The sequence below is a fragment of the Pleurodeles waltl genome, chromosome 11 (genome assembly GCF_031143425.1).
Source record: "Pleurodeles waltl isolate 20211129_DDA chromosome 11, aPleWal1.hap1.20221129, whole genome shotgun sequence".
Classification (NCBI taxonomy): domain Eukaryota; kingdom Metazoa; phylum Chordata; class Amphibia; order Caudata; family Salamandridae; genus Pleurodeles; species Pleurodeles waltl.
In genome coordinates, this window is record NC_090450.1 from 291,233,535 (window position 1) to 291,256,716 (window position 23,182).

Genomic DNA, 23,182 nt, shown 5'->3' on the forward strand with positions numbered 1-23,182 from the left:
TGCATGCCATAACACTATAACTGCACCTCAGTAGTCATCATGCACGATACAGAAAGACTTTGTATGAGGCTGGCTCACTACATAGTGTACAAAAATGGTGTGCACTGTGTAATGAATCCAACCAATACCACTTTGGTAAATGAGGGTGCAAAATAGATAACATAGGGGGTCATTACAACATTGGCGGTAAAAGCCGCTCACCGCCGTGCAGAAGACGCCAATACACCGCCGCAGACACCAATTCCGACACAGCTATTATGACCCACAGCTCGGAATCCGCCATAATTCAGACACCCACACAGGTCCGCCATACCAAAGGTCAGTGATAAACTGGCAAAAACAAATCCTCCACCATCAAGCCAACGGGAATACGCCCACACTATCACGATACACGAATCAACGCAGCGGTCTTTCAACCACAGTATTCCATTGGCAGTACACATTGCTGCGCTCAAAATACACACATATATACAAAACACAGCCACATTGGACAATTCGAAATACACACACCTGATACACATACACACACCACTCCCACACACCCATTACAATATAAAACACACACCCACATCACCCACAAACCCCTATGACAAAATTATCGAGAGAAGGCCAGAGAAAGACACCACAAATAACTACCAATCATCCACAGGCACACAATACCATCACCCACATAACTTCCACGCACCTCACACAACACACCACTAAATATAACCCCACTTACCACTACACACGCCACCCCACACATCACCCACACCACCCCATGGCACGGCAAAGACACCCCAGGTTCTCTGAGGAGATGCTCAGGATCATGGTGGAGGAAATTGTCTGGGTAGAGCCACAGCTATTCGGATCACAGGTACAGCACACCTCCATAGCCAGGAAGATGGAGCTATGGCGAAGAATAGTTGACAGGGTCAACACAGTGGGACAGCACCCAAGAAATAGGGATGACATCAGGAAGAGGTGGAATGACCTACGGGGGAAGGTGTGTTCCGTGGTCTCAAGACACCACCTTGCAGTTCAAAGGACTGGCGGCGGACCCCCACCTCCTACCCCACAACTAACAACATGGGCGGAGCAAGTCTTGGCTATTCTGCATCCTGAGGGCCTCGCAGGAGTAGATGGAGGCATGGACTCTGGTAAGTCGAATCTTAACTATTACATCCCCCACCCTACCTGCATGCTGTCACATACCCCCACCCTCACCCTCACCCCTATCACTCCAACTCTTCACAAATGTCCCAATATCACAAACCACACATCCTAACACCAAGCCCTGCATGCAACAACAAAGCATGGATACCCATCAGCAAAGCATGGCCACTGCACTTACCCATACACCCCCATAAAACACCATCACACAGGGTCCCACAGAGGAATGCAAGCACTGGGGTACACGGTCACCCACCCATTGCGCACTATGGCACACATAGATGGACAGTCAGTTCCCCTCACACAGGCACAGGCCACCACAGAGCTTCCCCCTCTGGAAACACCAGCACAGCACCTACCCATCGGGCCCATACCTCTGCCCCCAGGACATGTCAATCAGCAGTGTGCCCAACTGGCTCTAGATGACCAGCCCGGCCCATCGGGGACCTCTGGACAGTTGGTTCCCCTGACACAGTCACAGGCCTCCACTGAGCTTCCCCCCTCTGGAAACACCAGCACAGCACCCACCCAGCGGGCCCATCCCTCTGTCCCCAGGACACGTCAATCAGCAGTGTGTCCTCCACTACAGGGAACCCAGGCTAACCCACCACCCCAACAACAACAGGGACCTGGGGGCAGTGGCAGTGGGCACACGGTCCACGGGACGGAGGCCCAGGAACACAGGGGAACTGGGAGGGCTGCTGTGCGACAGGGGGAGGACAGGCCCAGGGAACCCACTCTCCACGAGGCCCTCTCCAACATCATGGGAGCCTACCACCACTCCCAGGAGACGATGGCAACGGTACTGGCCAAGTTTCAGGAGACCCAGCGCCTACAGGAGGAACAGTATTTGGGCTTCAGGGAGGAACTCAGATCCATCAATTCCACCCTGGGCACCATCATAGGGTGCTGAAGGAAGTCCTCAACACCAGGAGGGACACTGTGGCACAACAAGGGGCCCCTGACACTAGCCTGGATGATGAACTGCCCACCTCCTCCGCCGGCGCTAGTAGACAGGATGCCCCACCACAGGACCACCACACTAGCACCCTACCCCCTGCAGAGGGAGAACCACCCCGCAAACGGTCCCTGAGATCCAGGACAAAGACAGAGAACGATGCCAAGACCCCCGCCAAGAAATGAGACCACCATGAATGTCATCTTTCTGTCCCACTTTTTCACCCTGTCCATCCTCAAACTGCCCCAGCTCCACTTCCTATGCCCATTTGGGCAATGCACCTGTGAGACTAATAGACTGGACTCTGCCATGGACATTCCTCCACCATCACCCCTCATCATTTTACAACCCCCTCCAATATTGAGCACTTAAATAAACACTCTTGAAGCACAAAACAATCTGGAGTCAGTCTGTGATTTAAAAATAGTGTATTAGCAATTACAGTGTCAAAATGCTCTTACAAATGTAATGTCAACATACCTATGTCACACGGCTCTAGTCCATGAGGAAACAAAGCAGATGTCACACAGTGGGACCCACATTTGTGAAATCGTAAGGGAAAGTGACAACTCAGTGACCATACACTGGGTGAAAACGACAGACAGTAGAGAGGTAGTGGTGTTAAAGTACATGTAGTAGGCAGGTTTGCATTCTTACCTGTGTCTCACTGGAAATATTGCAGGATCACCGAGTTCCTGTTGTCGATGACCTCTTCTTCTGCTTCCTCGTCTTCACTGTCCACAGGCTCCACAGCTGCCACAACACCGCCATCTGGACCATCCTCCTGCAGAAAAGGCACCTGTCGTCGCAAAGCTAAGTTGTGAAGCTTACAGCAGGCCACGATGATCTGGCACACCTTCTTTGGTGAGTAGAATAGGGATCCACCTGTCATATGGAGGCATCTGAACCTGGCCTTCAGGAGGCCGAAGGTCCGCTCTATAATCCGCTGAGTTCTCTCATGGGCCTCATTGTAGCGTTCCTCTGCCCTTGTCCTGGGATTCCTCACTGGGGTCAGTAGCCATGACAGGTTGGGGTAACCAGAGTCACCTGCAAATGGCGAGGGACAACTGTTAGACACACAACAACCTGTAGGGATATCCCTAGACCCAGACAACCATTCCCCCTGACTTGCTTCCAGGTGCTCACCTAATAGCCACACATGGTGCCTCTGGAGTTGACCCATCACATAAGGGATGCTGCTATTCCGTAGGATGTAAGCGTCATGCACTGAGCCAGGGAATTTGGCATTAAAATGGGAGATGTACTGGTCTGCCAAACACACAATCTGCAAATTCATGGAATGATAACTATTCCGGTTTCTGTACACCTGTTCACTCCTGCGGCGGGGTACCAAAGCCACATGTGTCCCATCAATGGCACCTATGATGTTGGGGATATGTCCCAGGGCATAGAAGTCACCTTTCACTGTAGGCAAATCCTCCACCTGAGGGAAAACGATGTAGCTCCGCATGTGTTTCAGCAGGGCAGACAACACTCTGGACAACACATTGGAAAACATAGGCTGGGACTGATGCTATGGTCACTGCTGTTTGAAATGACCCACTTGCAAGGAAATGGAGTACTGACAGCACCTGCACTTGAGGGGGGATTCCTGTGGGATGGCGGATAGCTGACATCAGGCCTGGCACACAGTTCCAGGATTGTGGCACGATCAAGCCTGTAGGTGATGATCACATGTCTTTCCTCCATTGTCGACAGGTCCACCAGCGGTCTGTACACTGGAGGATGCCGCCATCTCCTCACATGTCCCAGCGGACGGTGCCTATGAAGGACAACAGCGAGCACAGAGTCAACAAACTCAGAGGTACGTACCCACAGCTTACACAGAACACAAATCATAATCTGAAAATGTGCCTGTATGAGTGTTGAGGCAAAGCCTAGGTATGTGTGACGCAGTTAAAAATTAAGCCATGTGGGCCCCTGAAATGGCGTCTGCCTGACCTGTAAAGTGGGACAATGGGATGTGAGGTAACTGCGCTGGCATTGTACACCGTTGCGGTAGGCGGTCGAAGACAGCGGCGCAAATCTGCATTGGTTAATATTGGACCCTCTGGGTCCCAGGAGCCAATGACGATGTACGCCGGCGGTGACGGTACGCACCACTGCGGACATGACCGCCATTTTCTATCTGTTCAATCACTCGATACATGATCTTTGACAGGAGAGGACCTACACTGCAATTGCTGCTGTGACCTCGGTCTGGAAGAGACAATGGCTCGTGCGTCTGGGGAAAGGGCCCCTGCCTTCACATCGGAGGAGTTGGAGAAACTCGTGGATGGGGTCCTTCCCCAGTACACGCTACTCTACGGTCCTTCAGACAAACAGGTGAGAACACTGTGAGCATGCAGTATGGGCAATGCCTGTTTGGAGTGGTGTGAATGGAATATAAGGGGGGGGTGAGGCCTGCATGAGCGGACGGTGAGTGTATGTGCGTCAGGGCAAGGGTGGGAACGTGGGACAATGACTGTGACGGCCCGGACGGTTAAAGTTGTTCATTTTCTCCTGTACTATTCCTCTAGGTCAGCGCCCACCAGAAGAAGGATATTTGGCGTGCCATCGCCAAGGACGTCCGAACCCTGGGGGTCCACCACAGACGGAGCACCCACTGCCGTAAAAGATGAGAGGACATTCGCCACTGGAGCAAGAAGACGACGGAGGCCCAGCTGGGGATGTCCTCCCAACGTGGGAGGGGTGCCCGTCGCACCATGACCCCCTGATGTTCCGGATCCTGGCAGTGGGTATCTGGAGTTGGATGGGCGCTTGAGGGCATCACAGCAGCCACAAAGGGGTGAGTACCGTCACATCCATCTGAATCTGCACGCATTAGGAGGTGTCTGGTTGGGGGAGGTGGGCAGTGGGTTACCCTAGGCTAGGTCGAGCTTTGTAGGCAAGGACCCTTTGTGAGGCAGGCTAAGTGGCACCCCAACCCCACCAGTGATAAGAGCCATCTACTCCTAGTCAGGCTTCTGTGACTTCCAGGTGTGCAGCAATCGGGCATAGGCCATGTACCCCATGTCCCTGTGATTAATTAGGGAACTCTAAGTGCATGGCGTAGTGCAAAGGGCTGCTGTGTCTGTAGTGTCCACCAACGGTAGTGGTATTGAATGCACTGAACATGTCTTTCTTCTCCCCCCCCTTTTTGTGGTCTCCCTGTTCTTGTGTACATTAGCATCATCAGGCGGAGGTGCGGTGCCACCGGAGCAGAAGGGAGCTGCATCCCACATGGCCCTGGAGGTCGAGACAATGGAGTCTGAAGTCACCAGTGGGTCAAAGGGCGAGGGGAGCTCCATGGTGGGGAAATGAGCAGAGACCAGCGACACCGACTCCTCATCTGATGGGAGCTCCCTTGCTGTGGGGGGCCCCTCTGTGCCCACTGCATCTACAGGTACAGCCTCCTCGCAGCACTGCCCTCCCAGCAGCCCCTCAGCGTGTGTCCCATGGCCGCTCACCCAGGAGGGTGGGCATCTCCTTCGCCCCAGGCACCTCAGGCCCGCCCCAGTACACGCTACTCTACGGTCCTCCAGACAAACAGGTAAGTACACTGGGAGCATGCTGTATGGGCAATGCCTGTGTGGAGTGGGGTGGATGAAAGATGGGGAGGGAGATTGAGGCGTGCATGAAACGACAGTGAGTGCAGGTGCCACATGGCAAGGGTAGGGATGGGGGCCAATGACTGTGATGGTGCAGTTGGTAATAACTTTTCTTTTCCCCCTGTACAATTCATGTAGTTCAGCACCCACCAGAAGAACAATATTTGGTGTGCCATTGCCAAGGACGTCCAGACCCTGGGGGTCTACCACAGACGGAGCACCCACTGCCGTGAGAGATGGGAGGACATTTGCCGCTGGAGCAAGAAGACGGCAGAGGCCCAGCTGGGGATGGCCTCCCAACGTGGGAGGGGTGCCCATCGCACCATGACCCCCCTGATGTTCAGGATCCTGACAGTGGCGTACCCGGAGTTGGATGGGCGCTTGAGGGCATCACAGCAGCCACAAGGGGGTGAGTACACTCTCATTCTGCGCAGTGGAGTTGTCTGGGTGGGGGAGGTGGGCTGTGGGTTTCCCTAGGCCAGGGCGAGTGTGCTAGTTAGGTCCCCTTGTTCTGGCAGACCCTGTGGCACCCAACCCCACCTGTGTAAAGTGCCAAGTACACCTAGTCAGGCTCCTGTTTCATCCATGTGTGCAGGAGTCGGCCATAGCCTTGTAGGCCATGTCCCAGGGATTGAACAGTGGAGCCCAAGTGCGTGGCGTAGTGCAGGGGGCTTCTGTGTCTGTCATGTCCGCCAACAGTAGTGGTAATAAATGCACTCAACATGTCTTGTTTCTGTCGTTCCCACCTTTTTGTGGTCTCCGTGTTCTTGTGTGCATTAGCATCATCAGGCAGAGGAGCAGTGGCACCGGAGCAGGAGGGAGCTGCATCCCACATGGCCCTGGAGGGAGAGACAACGGACTCGGAGTTCACCAGTGGGACGGAGGGTGAGGGGAGCTCCACGGCAGGGATAGGAGCTGACACCAGTGACACGGACTCGTCCTCTGATGGGAGCTCCCTTGTGGTGGCGGCAACATCCGTGCCCCCCGCATCTACAGGTACAGCAGCCACCCCCCATACCAGCACCACCCTCCCAGCAGACCCTCAGCCTTTGCCCCGTGCCCGCTCACCCAGGAGGGTGGGCATCACCTTCGCCCCAGGCACCTCTGGCCCTGCCCCAGTCACCCCTCCTCATTGAGGAGGCCATTGACCTCCTCAGGTCCCTCACTGTTGGGCAGTCTACCACTTTGAATGCCATCTAGGGTGTAGAAAGGCAGTTGCATCAAACAAATGCATTCCTGGAGGGCATTCATTCTGGTCAGGCAGCCCTTCAGCCAGATTTTCAGACTCTGGCCTCAGCACTGATGGCAGCCATTGTCCCTGTCTCTAGCCTCCCCCTCCAACTTCCTCCACCCAGACCCAATCCACTCTACCTCAGCCTATCCCAAGCACACCTTCAGCCCAGCATACACACACCTCAACACACAAGGGAAGCTCAGGCAAACATAAGCACCTCACATCCCACTGGCTCTCACGCAAGCATCACACCCATGCAGACACACCAACATCCACTGCCTCCACTGTGTCCCCCTCCTCCTCGTCTCCCTCCTCCCTCTCAGTCTCGTCTACACTCATAACTGCATGCACTACATCTACAGCCACTACTTCCATCACCAGCACACACACCACCACACCAGCTTACGTGCAGTCACCACCCACACCGCCATTCACACGTCCACTGTGTCCTCTCCCAGTGTGTCTGTGACTCCGCCTCCCAAGATACACAAAAGCAGGCACACACCCACCCAACAGCCATCCACCTCCAGCGCATGCACCTTCACCCAAAGTCACCAAAGAACACCTCCTACAACCACAACCTCTTCCTCCACTCCCAAACACCCTCCAGCTACCCGTCCCAGTGTTCCCAAGAAACTTTTCCTGTCCAACCTTGACCTCTTTCCCTCACCTCCCCCACCCCGTCCGTCTCCTAAGGCCCGACTCTCCAGGTCCCAACCTAGTAGCTCAGCCACAACATCTCCGGGACCAGTGGTGCCTGTAGTCACCGGAATCTGGAGTGCACCGGCCACCAGGGCAGCCAGTGTGGCATGGAGCCACAGCACGGACAGTCCCCCACCTGTCAAGCATCAAAAGTGGGCCAGTGCCCGGCGTGAGAGGGGGAAGACTCCAGCCACCAAAGCTGCTCCCATGGGTACAGGTGGGAGTGTGGAGTCAGCTGCAACACCTTCCAAGGTGGGGAAGGGCCACAAGAAAGTCAGCAAGTCTGGGAAGAGCAGCACAGCGGAGAAGACCGCCATAATCCCCGCTGCCCAGGAGGCCAACGCCACCAGCCCTGCTGCCCAGGAGGCCACCGCCAGCACCAGCCCTTCTGCCCAGGAGGCCACCTCCAGCACCAGCCTTGCTGCCCAGGAGGCCACCGCCATCATCCCAGCTGCCCAGGAGGCCACCGCCAGCACCAGCCCTGCTGCCTAGGAGGCCACCACAATCATCCCCGCTGCCCAGGAGGCCACCTCCAGCACCAGCCTTGCTGCCCAGGAGGCCACCGCCATCATCCCAGCTGCCCAGGAGGCCACCGCCAGCACCAGCCCAGCTGCCCAGGAGGCCTCCGCCAGCACCAGCCAGGCTGCCCAGGACAGGACCACCAGCACCCACCCCGCTGGGCCATGAAGGACTGCCAGCACCAGCCCCGCTGGGGCATGAAGGACCGCCAGCACCAGCCCGGCTGGGCCAGACAGGACCGCCAGCAGCTGAGTTACTGCAAATGAACCCTCCACCACAAGCACTGCTGAACAGGGCACCGCCGCCACAAGCATCGCTGAACAGGGCACCGCCGCAACAAGCACTGCTGCCAATGACACCACTGCAACAAGCACCGCTGGCCCATGAGCGCCAAGGGCACTGACGCTACTGAGTCCATCACGAGGAGGATGAAGCACTCTGGGCACAAAGCCCCCTCCAGAACCAGTGGAGTATCACATCCACTACCTCAGTCCTTGGCAGGATGGCGCACTCTGGGCACAAAGCCCTCTCCAGAACCAGTGGAGTATCACATCCACTACCTCGGTCCTTGGCAGGATGAAGACCTCTGAGCACAAAGCCCCCTCCAGAACCAGTGGAGTATCACATCCACTACCTCTGTCTTTGGCAGGATGAAGCAATCTGGGAACAAAGCCCCCTACAGAACCAGTGGAGACTGTTATCCACTTGAGAGACTGTGGCTTTGCACTCCCCAGGATTGAACAGTGGGCAAACCACCCACTGTAGAGACTTGAGAGACTGTGGCTTTGCACTCCCCAGGATGGAACAGTGGGCAAACCACTCACTATAGAGACTTGAGAAACTGTTGCTTTGCACTCCCCAGGATGAAACAGTGAGCAAACCACCCACTGTAGAGACTTGAGAGACTGTGGCTTTGCACTCCCCAGGATTGAACAGTGGGCAAGACACCCACTGTAGAGACTTGAGAGATTGAGAGACTGTGGCTTTGCACTCCCCAGGATTGAACAGTGGGCATGTGGCCCCCTCGTGGATTTGGCATCGTGCACTCAACCGACTGAGGTGCCCCCACTTTCCCTTCCCCCCGAGGTGCCTGTTTTATTGCTATCTGATGCCCCTGCAGTGTTCTCTCCGTCATGTTCGGGGATTGAGTGTGGGCCTCGTCCATGCCATGTGGGCCCAGTGTTCCACGGACTTCAATGGAGCACTACCTGGACTACCATTCTTGGTGTATATATTTGTTAATCGTGTATATATGTTTTTGCTTACTGGATTTTAATATATTACAATGGTTACACTCTTTTCCTTTTGTCCTGGCATTCTTCCAGGGGAGTTGGGGGGTGTAACTGTAATGTATTCCAGGGGAGTTGGGGGGTGTAACTGTAATGCGTGTGTTGTCGTGGGTGAGGGTGGGGGTGGGGGTGTTGCGTGTGTTTATCACTCTCTCTTTTCCCTCCCCTGAGTCGTAGGTGCAGTAGTCACCATTGCCTTCGCAGCCGGCGTTTGTGCTCCTGGTAGAGGAGCAAGAAGATGAGGGCTGGCAGGATCTGGAGCTCGGGTTCCATGGCGTCCAGATTCCTCGTGGGGTGTGTTGAGGTGAGCGTTTTCCCTTCGAAGTCCTGTTTCTGCTGTGTTTTTGTTCACAGTGAATCCGCCCCAGAAAAGGTGGCGGATTGGTAGGTTGTGATGCTGTGGGCGGTACATTGTCCTCTGCCTGTCTGTTGGCGGTGACCGACGAGCTGTTTGTTGCTACCGCCGTGGCGGTCGGAGTTTTAAAGTGGCTGTCTATGTTGGTGGTTTCCGCCACAGTCGTAATTCCATTTTTTTTACCGCCGGCCTGTTGGCGGTCTTACCGCCGCTTTAATACCGACCGCCATGGTTGTAATGACCACCATAGTGCTTTATTTTTCTGGCAGTGCAGGCAAGCAGTCTTGCTAAGCATTTAATATATACATAGCATCAATGAGCAATACACACATTAAAAGAATCACTCAAGTCCAATTTTATAAAAATAACACAGATTTTCCTCTTAGTTTTCAGACCAAGATCTTTGTTCAAAGGTAAATACTTTTTTTACATATGCATTTTCAAAGTTTCTAAAATGTTGCACTTTTGTAAATCAATGGGAGAAAATAGCACAATGCATATAAAATCAGGCAAAGGTCTAACAAGGGTCACCTTCTATTTGTAGGTCAAGGTCATGATTAGCTTCTAGTGTGTGGATGGACAAGTTTGACCACCTCCTAAATCAGGCGGGAGAAGCGGTTGAAGATTTTGGAGCCGGCGCACAAAGGAGAAGGGATCCACTTGGAAATACACTGCACAGGAGACCTTGCAGGTAAGTCCAGTGGGTCTCCTTGGAGGGAGGAGGTTGCAAGGGCCTTGGGACCACAGCAGCACAGCTGGGTTGTCGGTGCCAGGACTGCTGGAGCCGTGTGCAGTGTGGACTGGTCAGCCTGACGTTGAGCATCTTGGGGACCTCGGGCTAGGAGCAGGCAGCTTTGGAGGGTGCTCACAGGGCAGCTGGGTCACTCAGGAGGTGGGTCTTGGTTATCCTGAAATCTCTCAGTGGGTGCTTAGTCCTGGTGCTGTTGGAATCCGCAGCGGATTCTGGGCCTTATTACAAGTTTGGCAGACGGTTTAGGCCGCTGAGCCCATTAAGAGTTTCCCGCTAGGTCAGCGGACAGAAACCTGAGTTTCCGCCCACTGGCCTAGCAGAATAGTCCTTACAAGCATTGTCTCCGGCTCGTAATCGAGCCGGCGGCAATGGTGTAGGATGCAGGGTGCACCAGCACCCTCACAATGCTCACTGACTGCAAAGGAGGTAGTGACCATTTGGAGGGTGCTGGACAGGGGCCTCCCTGCACTGTCCATGCCAATAATATGGGCAGTGCAGGGGCCACCCTGGGGCCCCCTGCACTCATTCTCTTCCATCCTTTTCATGACAGTGCTACCACTATGAAATCGCTGGCAGAGAATGGGGTCGTAATCCCCAGGGAATTGCTGCTTGCTGCGCTGTCCTGGCAGATTAGGACAGCCGCAACCACCACACTGCCAAGATCTCTGATCCTGGCGGTGCTGGCGGTGCTGGCGGTCTGACTGCATCACAATCACTGTGGTTATAATGTGGCACTCAGACCACTACATTGGCGGCTAGCCACTGTGAGCCTAGCGGTCAAGTGACTGTCAGACTCATAATGAGTGTTTTTATACTTTCAGCTGAGGGTACAGTACCCTGGGTATTCGTGCAGTGCAGCCCATGTAAATCCTCAAACTGGGGGAGGATGCAGGTCTTGTCCTCCAGGGCTGTTGCACAGACTTCAGTTGCTCTACTGCATCACAATTCTCAATTAGCAGCAGGTCTCAGAACCGGACTTCACTGGACTTGGTGCCTTCAGGTTGTAGGGAGGGATGCTTTTACTCAGAGGGAGGGTTGTGGTAATTTTCGGAAGCCAGGAGGTGCTATGGGGTTTCTGGTAGTCCCAGGAAATGCTTTGTATTTTGGTCCCTGGGATGGTGAGCTCTCACCACAGGAACCTTCACTCTTGTCTGGTGGTGGCAGGCTGGTAGAGACAGGCCAGCAACCATGCCAGAGCTGTTAGAGTTTCAGGGGGCACCTTTAAGGTGCCCTCTGGGTTATTTTTTTAAAATAATAATTCCAAAACTGGTAGTGTAGATTTACTTTTCTGGGTTGTTTGATACCAAACAACACAGGTTTCAGAGTAGCCATCATGTAGTTGGGAAACTCGTAAATGACCAGTGTCCAGAACATGTACTTAAGATGGCTCCACTGTACACTTACTATGTCTAAGAATGGCAAAGACACAGTAGGGACAAGTGCCCATGAACACATGCCCTCACATGCAATATAGTGTATCATGCCTTAGGGCTAGAAGGCCTGCCAGAGGGTATACTTATCTATAATGCATGTAGCGTTTAAAGGACAGGGCACGCACACTTGCCCCATCACTATCCAGGCAAAAAGTGGGGGGATAACCATGAAAAATGATGCACTTTCTCACTGACTTCCCACACTGGATCAAAACAGAAACAACAAACTTCCAACTCCACACCCTACATGGTGTATATGATACCCATGCAGGCCAGTACTTCAGCACCTCACAGAGAAGTAGTAAGCGCTCTATAAATGATGCAAACAATACAAGACAAGGCTTCCCTGCCTGAAATAATCTAACTCTTGCCTCCCCTACTCTACCCTCATCTCCCTTTATCCTCCATCCCAACCATTTGTTCTCAATAAGATTACCTCCAGCTCCTAGTGAGGAGTTTATGTATGTGTTAAACCCTATGGAATTTGGAATTCTGGGTGGGATAACTGACGATAAAACTGCCTTCACACTGTAATTTTACATTCCATGGGGTTTAAATTGTAATTACATGGCACTGTCAGAATTAGTAAGTGGTGCCGGAACTAGGAGTGCTGCAGGTGCTGCACCAGTACCAGTTTACATGGAACACTGTTTAGGAACCGCTGTTAATTATTCTAACATGTTTGCAACAAAGTGGGGCTTTGTAACTTGACTTTAGTGACCCTACTGGGGGAAACCAGTGGAGAACAAACTTGAAATTAAAGGGGGTGTTGAAGGTTTCCAAACACAAAAATATGATAAAAGCAAGATCTGTTACTGTTAAACACTTACATAGATTTACAAAGTGATACAAGTGCAAAGAATGCCCATATTCTACAAATATTGAAATGTGATAGAAAATGGCATCACTTAAATACATGAAAAACTTGCATTACTCATACTTAGGGGGGTCATTTTGACCCTGGCGGCCGGTGGCCGCCAGGGCCACCGACCACGGGAGCACCGCCAACAAGCTGGCGGTGCTCCCACGAGCATTCTGACCGCGGCGGTTCAGCCGCGGTCAGAAGCGGAAAGTCGGCGGTCTCCCGCCGACTTCCCGCTGCTCGGGGGAATCCTCCATGGCGGCGGAGCATTTGCATTCAGTTGTTCTTTTTAACATAGCATGTTTTTCAGATGAAACAACCAATGCTTCATATTCATTGATGGTTCAATTTTAAGACACCATTTAAATGCAGTAGCCTTATATAACATCAATTATTGAAACCCAGAGATATTGCATGTTAGGAATATTCTGATGGGGGAACATTAATGCTATTTTTACGGTATGTCATGGTGTGCTATGCTATACTTTGTTATCCTATGGCATGTCACTAATTTATTGAAAAAAAAAACTTTGTTTGTGGTTTTATATTTCTTCCTGTGAGGTTTACCGTGTGAACCACAACTTGACATATGCGCACACTTATCTTTCATTATATTAATCACACTCAGTAGGCTGATTTAAAACATTTTTATTGTGCATACCACCTAAATGTTTATTTGTGTAGTTGTTCAGTTTCATCGGCCTGAATTGCTCTTAATAGTGTTGTTGACTACAGTGCTCAGAAAAAAAAATGTTTTGTAAGATATTCAAAACATTATATGACCATTACTCTTACCTTTAGATGCGAAAAATTATAATGAAACACCTTTCATACAAATTTTAGGTTATGTAACAATTTGGGTTTGGGTGTTTCTTATACCTTGTTATGGATGACTTTTGGTATGATATAAACCTGTACCGTGATTCCACATGGCCACCAATTTTACTATGGAAACATTGCTGTGGTGAACAAAAAGGAGGACATGGCACAACTACATGCGGCATTTGCAGCGCTAGCATAGTAATGAATAGTGTGAAGAGTATTTGATCCAAAATAACATTTTGCATAAGGGTACACGATGAAAGAAACATATTTCACAATGTTGTTGCTGTGGTTATAAAATATGAAACGTTAACATTATTGATATTTCACTCGTACAATTTACAAGATTGAACTAGCATCTGGGATATAAAATTACTCCATTTATCAACAAAAGAATATTCATAGCCCGGTAATCTGTTTGAATCTGTTAGTCCTTTTACTGGATCAATGAAAGTTCCCATGAGTAGCTTCAAATAAACCCATTCAAGGTCTTACAACACAAAGGGGGTCATTCTGACCCTGGCGGTCATGGACCGCCAGGGTCACGAATGACGGAAGCACCGCCAACAGGCTGGCGGTGCTTCAATCGTCATTATGACCGCGGCAGTACAGCCGCGGTCGCCTAGCCGGGTCCGGCGGTTCTACGCCGGTTTTGCCCCGGCTGGGAGAATCCGCCATGGCAGCGCTGCAAGCAGCGCTGCCATGGGGATTCTGACCCCCTTACCGCCAGCCTGTTTCTGGCGGTTTTCACTGGCATGGGCAGTGCATGGGTCCACTAATAGGGCCCGGGCCAGCTTTTCACTGTCTGCCTAGCAGACAGTGAAAAGCGCGATGGGTGCAACTGCACCCGTCGCACGGCCGCAACACCGCCGGCTCCATTCGGAACCGGCTCCTGTGTTGCAGCCCTCATTCCCGCTGGGCCGGCCGGCGCTAACATGGTTAGCGCCCGCCGGCCCAGCGGGAATGTCGGAATGGGGGCAGCGCTATTTTGGCCGCATGGAGGCCAAATGGCTGTTCCCGCCTGGCGGGCGGCTACCGCCGCAAGCCAGACTTGGAATGACCACCAAAATCTTAGTTGCCTTCCCATTGGCTGTTTTTGGTGACTAATTTGCATCACTACACCATTTTGATGGATCATGTACTAACTACAAATCAACATGAGATACCATTCAATATGTATACGACTTACAATTATAATGAGAAAAATGTGGCGCAAAATACACAATAGGGTCAAAAGTTTCCAAAGATGGATGTGCAGGCCTTACCACACTTTCCTACTGCAGGGACTTCGATTATTTGTTAGACATATTTGTTCACCAGAATGTTTTTTCTAAACAGCCCATGAGTTTAGTGAGCTCATGTCACTGACCAGAACCATCACTTCGAAAAGTGTCCACCACCACTGAATTTACTGCACAGTGACAGTAAATTCGGAGGCAAATATACTCTGGGGTAATTATGCACCATTATGTGCATCTCATTGGGACCTTGAAAGAAAATAAATCAAAATACAAAGGGGGTCATTCCGACCCTGGCGGTAAAACCCACCCGGGCCGTGAATGACGGAAAGCACCGCCAACAGGCTGGCGGTGCTTTCCTGCCCATTCTGACCGCGGCGGTAAAGCCGCGGTCAGAAAAGGGAATCCGGCGGTTTCCCGCCGGATTTCCCCTGGCTGGGCTGAACATCCATGGCGGCGTTGCAAGCAGCGCCGCCATGGGGATTCCGACCCCCTTCCCGCCAGCCTGTTTCTGGCGGTTTTTACCGCCAGGAACAGGATGGCGGGAACGGGTGTCGTGCGGCCCCTGGGGGCCCCTGCACTGCCCATTCCACTGGCATGGCCAGTGCAGGGGCCCCCTAACAGGGTCCCAGCATGATTTTCACTGTCTGCATAGCAGACAGTGAAAATCGCGACGGGTGCAACTGCACCCGTCGCACCTCTGCAACACCGCCGGCTCCATTCGGAGCGCCCGCCGGCCCAGCGGGAAAGTCTGAATGGCCCCCGCGGTCTTTTGACCGCGGAGCGGCCAAGTGGCGGCGTAAGTTTGGCGGGCGACAACCGCCGCCCGCCAAACTTGGAATGACCACCAAAGTCTCAGTTTGTGAAGTTGTAGTATTGATAATGATTATGAAGCAATTCACACATTGCATACAATTAAAGAATTAGAGCACTTGCACATAGAAAAATGAAAAACAGAGAGAAATTGGTTAGAACACACTACAAAGTTTACAAATTTGTAATCATATATTGGTCTGGGAGAAAGAAATAGGAAAGCAACAGAAATACATGTGTGCATTATTTGGATGAATACACAATGCACATTAACACATGCAACTCTTACACCACTAAGAAACTCATGGCAGCTGCAAAATTTACGGACTCCTAGAATTAATCTACTAATTATTATTTAAGCAAGACATATTAGGAATTAGTGAAACAGCATGAAGTGTTAGGTAAGGTGACTATCATTCAAACACAGTTAACATGAACTCACCTTTATGAATCCTGTACATGCCGTACACTGTTGCATTTTTGTGTGATTAATTTAGGCTCAAGTAGTGATGGTGGTGTGGGGCCGGGCATTAAGGACATTGGCCCATATTTATACTTTTTGACACAAAACTGCGCTGACGAAGTATTGCGTCAAAAATATTACCGCCGGGTAACACCATTACTGTGCGCCGTGCGGGCATCAAATGTATACTTTGATGCACGGCGGCGCAAACCACAGGTGTAAGTCTTTTTTTTTACGCACACTGCAGCGTCACTTCATAAAGGAAAACTACGTTAATGCGGCGGAAATGACTGTGGGCCGATTTACGACTCCGCAAACCGGATATGAAGCGTTATTTCAGCATAGGAGAGCCAAAATGGATTCCAGATGCCTGTACAGACCCCAGGAACCTGACAACAGACCAGGAACCAGCCAGGAGGACTCACACAAGAACCAGGACAGGGAGAAGAAGAAAAGAAAGAGTCACTTCAGTGCAGAGGAGCAGGAAATCCTGTTAAAAGAGGTGACAGAACACCAGTACCAACTGTTTGTCACCTTAAAGTTGCCAATCAGTAGGAGAGAGGCTATATGACAAAAAATTGTTGACAAGAATAACAGTGTGGCAGAAGTACACAGAACAGTCATCGAGTGGAATAAAAGCTGGCATGACTGCAAGCACAGGACCAAGGAAAAGATGGCCAGGAACACGAAGGTAGCACTGCAGACTGGAGGTGGGAGTCCAGCACACCAGGAGGCCCTGGACCACATGGAGGAGATGGTGGCAGCTATCATCCCTGAGGAGATCGTCACAGGGATTCAAAGACAGGACAGCGCAGACTACCACGAGACAACGCACATTCAGGGTAAGTTGCATGGGGAATTAAAAAGCACTAATGTCATTTACAACAGGGGTGGAATATCGACTACAAAATGCTTGGAAGTCACCATATACATGGAGTGGCATGGGTAAAGGGGTTAGGGCACGGGGGCATGGCCTGTACATAGAAAAGCTGGGGCACACCATAACACAACACCAACAACAGTTCCATGGGGGTATGCTGCCATGCCAACGATGTAGCAAAGGTAAAGCCACGCCAGGAGGGAAGAGCACAACGTTCAACTGACATCCTGTCACACGTCAGCTACTATACCCCCTACATTAACTTTGGCCCAATTAACAACCTTTTGCCATACCGACAACTGGAATGTAACATTGACAACAGTTGCCACTACCACCTCCGCTGTGTGTGCAGCTCAAGTAGCCAATGGCAGTAACGTTCCCATGGATCATACACACCTAAATTAGAGGGTTTAGGATGACAACGTTAACAATCCCCTCAAACAAGACAAATGTTCCAGTCCTGTCAAATGTGAATGCCCATAGTTGCCACAAACCTCAGCCAATGTCATCAACATTAGTAGCTACACAGCACTAAGGTCACACCCATGTGTCAGGGTCCATCCTGTGCCTGGGTCACAGTGCAACATCCCAAATGTCATACTGCTCAGACAACACATTGAGGGGGAGGACACATGTAACTGGTCACTGAAATACACCTGCACAGTCAGAGGAGGAAATAGGAAACTGCTACGACTATCAGGGCAATCCAATGTACCACACAGTCCCCTACATCAGCTGTACACATTACCAATGCTGACATCCATATCGTGCCATAACAATGCTATGCATAGTATACGCTACATTTCAACTACATATAAGTGGCTGCGAAAGTTCAGAGACTGGGGCAGGTCCAGATTGTTAAGTGTGCTGCTAGTGACATCAGAGCACCCACAGCCACTGAAAGGTCTCACCATGAGAATGGATGTAGACGGAGGGTTGAGTAGGACAAGAAGGTGGCAATTCACTATTTGGCCAAAACCAACACCTAGAGAAGATGATGCCGACAAGTCTAATAACTTACCACAATACATGTGACATGCGGGTGGGGCATAGACCTGGGAGAATGCCCATCTGAAAGACTGGATCAATGAACAGAAACCAAGATCACAATGTGAAATCATCAGAAGGCAGGCATGTCACCTCACTAATGCCACAACACAGACACACTAATTGTACCCTATTTCGTTGCAGAGGACGATGGATCTCCTGTGGATATGCCTGTCCAGGACTACCCTGATGACATAGATGACGAGATGACAAACATCAGCCACCAGACCCTCCAAGATGTCCTTGGAACCACCCAGACCCCACCTTCAGTCACAAGGAAGAGCACAGAACAAGTAGCCATCACAGAGGACCCACCCACCACCCCAAATGTACGTCCTGCCAGCTCCAATACAGATGAGGACTCAGACGACACAGGCACCAGCTTTGAGAGAACTGTAGTCGGAGTATAGCGGGAGCTGGCAAAGGAGGTGCGGGTGGGGATGCAAAATATGGCAGCCAGCCTTGAGGGGATGTGTTGGTGCATGATGCCATCTGCAGATCAGGCAGCAGCCATGCAACCTCTAACATCCATCCTGCAAGGACTACAAGAAACTGTAAAGGAATTCACCACTGCAGTAAGGGAGTTGCCACAACACCTCGCACCCCAAACCTTCCACTGCATGCACAAATGCAATCATGACCCCCTCAGGGCCGACATGGCTGCCTACCATTGTGATGTGGCTGCTATTCTTAATAACCAGCAGATCCCCCTTGCAGCAGTACTGCTCTTAAGACCCCCACAGGTAGCAGCTACTCCATGTCTTCAAACACTGAGGTGTGTTGCCCCTTCACAACCAACACCACCAAGGACAGAGGAGGCAACACACACATCAGAAGATGAAGACATTGAACAGATCACCTTCACACGTCAAAGTACCTGGAAGCACTAGTCCCTGCCGCATGGCCACCTATTACCAAGGTCCTGTGCTTCCCAACATGCCAGTCTTGCAACAACTGTACTCAAGCACTGTTCTGCAAACCACTGTATATCTTGCCAGCCTGCCTTGTGATTGTCTCTCACTAACTTGTTGGCAAAACCTGTCCGTCTGCACTGTCTGACACATCACCCCAGCATGTCCAATGAACTGTCTTTTAGCACTTGTGTAGGATCACAATGGAAGATGTCACTATAATGGACTCACAATCATGGACAATGTACATATAGAACTACAGCACTTTTCAATAAATAGCACTTACACAACCACTTTGTCTCTGTGTAATGTGACACATCAACCGTGCAGTAGACCACCAAATTTTGCCTCCTGTCAAATTACATAGCTTGTCAATACAACTCTTCTGAAATAATGTAGTCTGATAACTATGCACAGTGGCCTGGATTCTACCATACTCTGCCCTTCCTAAGGGTAATATCTGATGAATAGAGAAACTATACACCATAATGCTGTGTTGGACAGAATCATGTTTCCTCAAGGGATATCTAAGCCATAAAATAGTGCCTTCAAAATGTTGCCTCCATGCAAAACTAACACATATAACATTGCCCACAAATCTAAGCGAACAGTCACCAAACTACATGAATGGAGGTGTCTGAGTTTATATCCAAATAAGTAATCATGCTGAACAGTGTAACAAATGATCAATGTGAGTCATGAACACTATACTACAAGAGTGCTTACTACCACTCACCTTATAAGGGTTTCCTTGGACATCAGACTGCAGTCAGACATAACAAAGTGTTCCCAATACTAAATCTGGAAGCACGGTATGTGGCATTGAAAACATTCTCATTGAAAAAAAACACGTAGGGATCCATAGTAACTGTGATTGGTGGTTGCAATGAATGGTCTAATCTTTGCAAGGTAGCTTTGGGATAGCTGCCAATGTTACAGCTCATTTGGGATTTGTTTGTAGCATAGGACACAAATTGTAATACAAAATAAATCATGTGCAATCAAGCCAAGGCCCTGATCTACAAGCATGTCACATATACTGTAAAGGGTTTACTACATATTTATTAAACTGTAAAAACTGAAGTGAAAACTGGGGGAAAAGCCTTACCTACCCTAATCTACTCTAACTACTCATTACCCACATCTGTCCCTAACAAACCTTAGCTAAACTTACTTATCACATTTAACAAAATGTTCTAAACATCAATCCCCCCACCCCCCTTATGGGAAGGGACACATAGAGGACAACAGATACTAACCTAAACACATACTATCCTATACTAAACAAATATATATTGTTTTGTAATTTTTTATTTAAAAAAAATATATATATATATATATATATTTTTTTTTTTAAACACACATGAATCCCACCATTGCCCACACACTCAAAAAGAAACAGTAGAAATAATCAGGACCCCCCACCCACTAACACTAACTAAACTAACATTCTATACTAACCTAACACTAAGCCCCCTAAACCCACAAAGTATAAGAATCAGGAAAGAGGAGGGAGGGGAGGGAATCATGTCTGTCAACACTCCTACAGGTTGGCCCTCCGGAGTGTCCTCTTGACAGATCGCACCGGTTTACATGTCGCACCTCCTGCTGCAGTTGACTAATTTTACGCAGGACACGGTCCAATTTATGCTGCATCTGTCCAAAAGCAGCAGGGTCAATAGCTGCAGCTGGGGTGGTCTGGGTGCTAGCTGAGGAAGTGTGGGGCCGTGTAGTGTCCATGGCTGTGGGCTGCCCTGTAGGTGGTGCTGTGCTAGGGACTGGAGCACTTGCTGAGGTGGTTGCCGCAATGGGCCTGAGCTGTTGGTGGTGCCACCTGGGTGGTAGTGGTGGTGATGCTGGTGGTGGCTGTGGTGAGCAAAGAAGGGCCACCTTGTGGGAATGCCCTCCAGGCTCTGGAGGCCCGTTCGTGCCAGTATCTTCGGGCCATTCTTCGGTACCCAGACTCTACCTGAAGTATGTGCTGATACATCATTGCCTGCCTTTGGAATTCCCAGACCTGGATGGGTGTCATATTTGCAGCTGTGAAGACAAATCGAAAAACTGACATTAGGAACTGCATTGTGTGAAATGGCACAAGAAGTAAATCAGACAATACATCTACTGTACTTGTAACAGCTCATATCATCATACAGATCATTGATTGTACCTGAGGAAGTACATGGCCGGCCAGCCTACAAAGGTTCTATCACACATAGCACATCCAAACCCTACAAGATGGGTAACAACTGGCATGTTTTGGCATCATAGTTCTGCCAGTTGTCAGCTAACAATCATGCATCACATCCTCTGCCAATGCCAGGGCTACAAATGTCATTGTACGGAATGGAAATCTAGGGCCACATGATCTGCAAGTTGTAAATGGACTTGCTAGTATAGTACTCATGTGGGAAAAATGAGTGTGTATACTAGGTTCAGACAAAAGATTCACTGATTTTCATGTCTGTGTAACAAACTTGCATCATCAGTCCTAGGAACACTATTCAAAAACCCATGCCTGTGTTTGAGGGTGGGGGGTGGACTAACAACTAACAATTTCAAACAACATGGACACCCAGGAAGCTTAGGAAAGCTGGACATGGTTTTGGCTCCACACACACACCACAGGTAAGGTGTATCTACAAATAGGAGACAGCAAACCCTTGACCAATCCCAGCGCCACACATGTCTGGAAATGCAGACCTTTGTCCACATCATATACTTCCAGTAAGCCATGGCTTACAACAAACACAGAGATGCAAGAACTCCCCTGGTCATGAGTTGCATGCACACCTAGGCCATTGCACTCAAGTGCCACATACTCGTAGCACTACATGTGGAGCTACATGCTGCTAGGAAGTTCAATCAACAGTTTAATAAGTACATTAGTGAATTGGGAAGCAGAAGTCTGTGGGTAAGCATTTAGCAGCCCCATTCTGGGAGAATGTGGGTCTGACAGGCTGACTAAATCGCAGATTAGGTCCAGTGCGACTCTTGCTGATACAGGTGTTATCCACATGACTCATCCCCATTCACATTGCTGGGCCTACAGGACTGACCTAGAATCCCTAAATAAGACAATAGGATAAGGATTGGCCAACTCAAAGATGGTGATAAAATGAAATCCCACTCATGTAATAAAACAAATGATTGGCCAGCGCATCACACCTTGGTATGTGTTCACCACACATGGGTCAATCACACATCACCAGCAAACACAACACATAACAGACATATCAACACTTACTGGAGTTGTCTGGGTCCTCGAATGTAGCCACCTCGCCAACAGTGTAGGGTGCGGGTCCACCTGTAAGGCATGGAAGGGAAAAATGTTCTCAAATTCTGTGCACTGTCCAACTATTCCAAAGACAAATACTATGAGTAAGATTACATAAGTAAGTAAAGCCACTCAGACATGAAGATACTGCATCCGATATAGCACGGATAACATGTACATACCATGGGTCTCCTGTGAGTTTTACACACATATCTGCACACATGGAGTGGCCCTAACTATCATGTGGTGGCAAACATGCTCCTTCATTAGTGAGCAGACATAATAATGGAGTGTATGCGTCTCATCATGTGTATCCAAGAGAGACATCCAAAGCCACTTTCCTTGAGGAGTACATTACCAGTCAACCAGCCATTGTGCCCATGACACATTTATGACACACAGGTACAATGTACAGAGGGGCAGGGACAGTTGTAAGCCCTCATGTTGATATAGTTTCTTTATTTGATGTGGCCCAGCTATGATGAGTTGCACCAACCAAAGAGATATGAAACCATGTGCATACCTTTGGCCAGCCATCCCTAAACGAAAGGTGGAACAACAAACACCAAATACCAGTCTAAGATGTTAGCTGAGGGCAGCTTGAACTTGTTCCCTATGTCTCCAAATCCAAATCTGACATGTATCCGAAATGACGAAGGGCCACAATGATCCCTAAGATTTTTTGTTTTCCGTGATCGCTTTCCTTACACACTCACCAGACACTTGAGACATATGTTTGGGCCACATTGCTATCATCAATTGACGTGAAGTCTGCACTCATTTTCAGCCTCATGTAGTGTTCAAAAGTCAATCTAGCTGTTGCGTCAACAAATGTTGCTAATGATTTGGAAATTTCTATACCTCACAG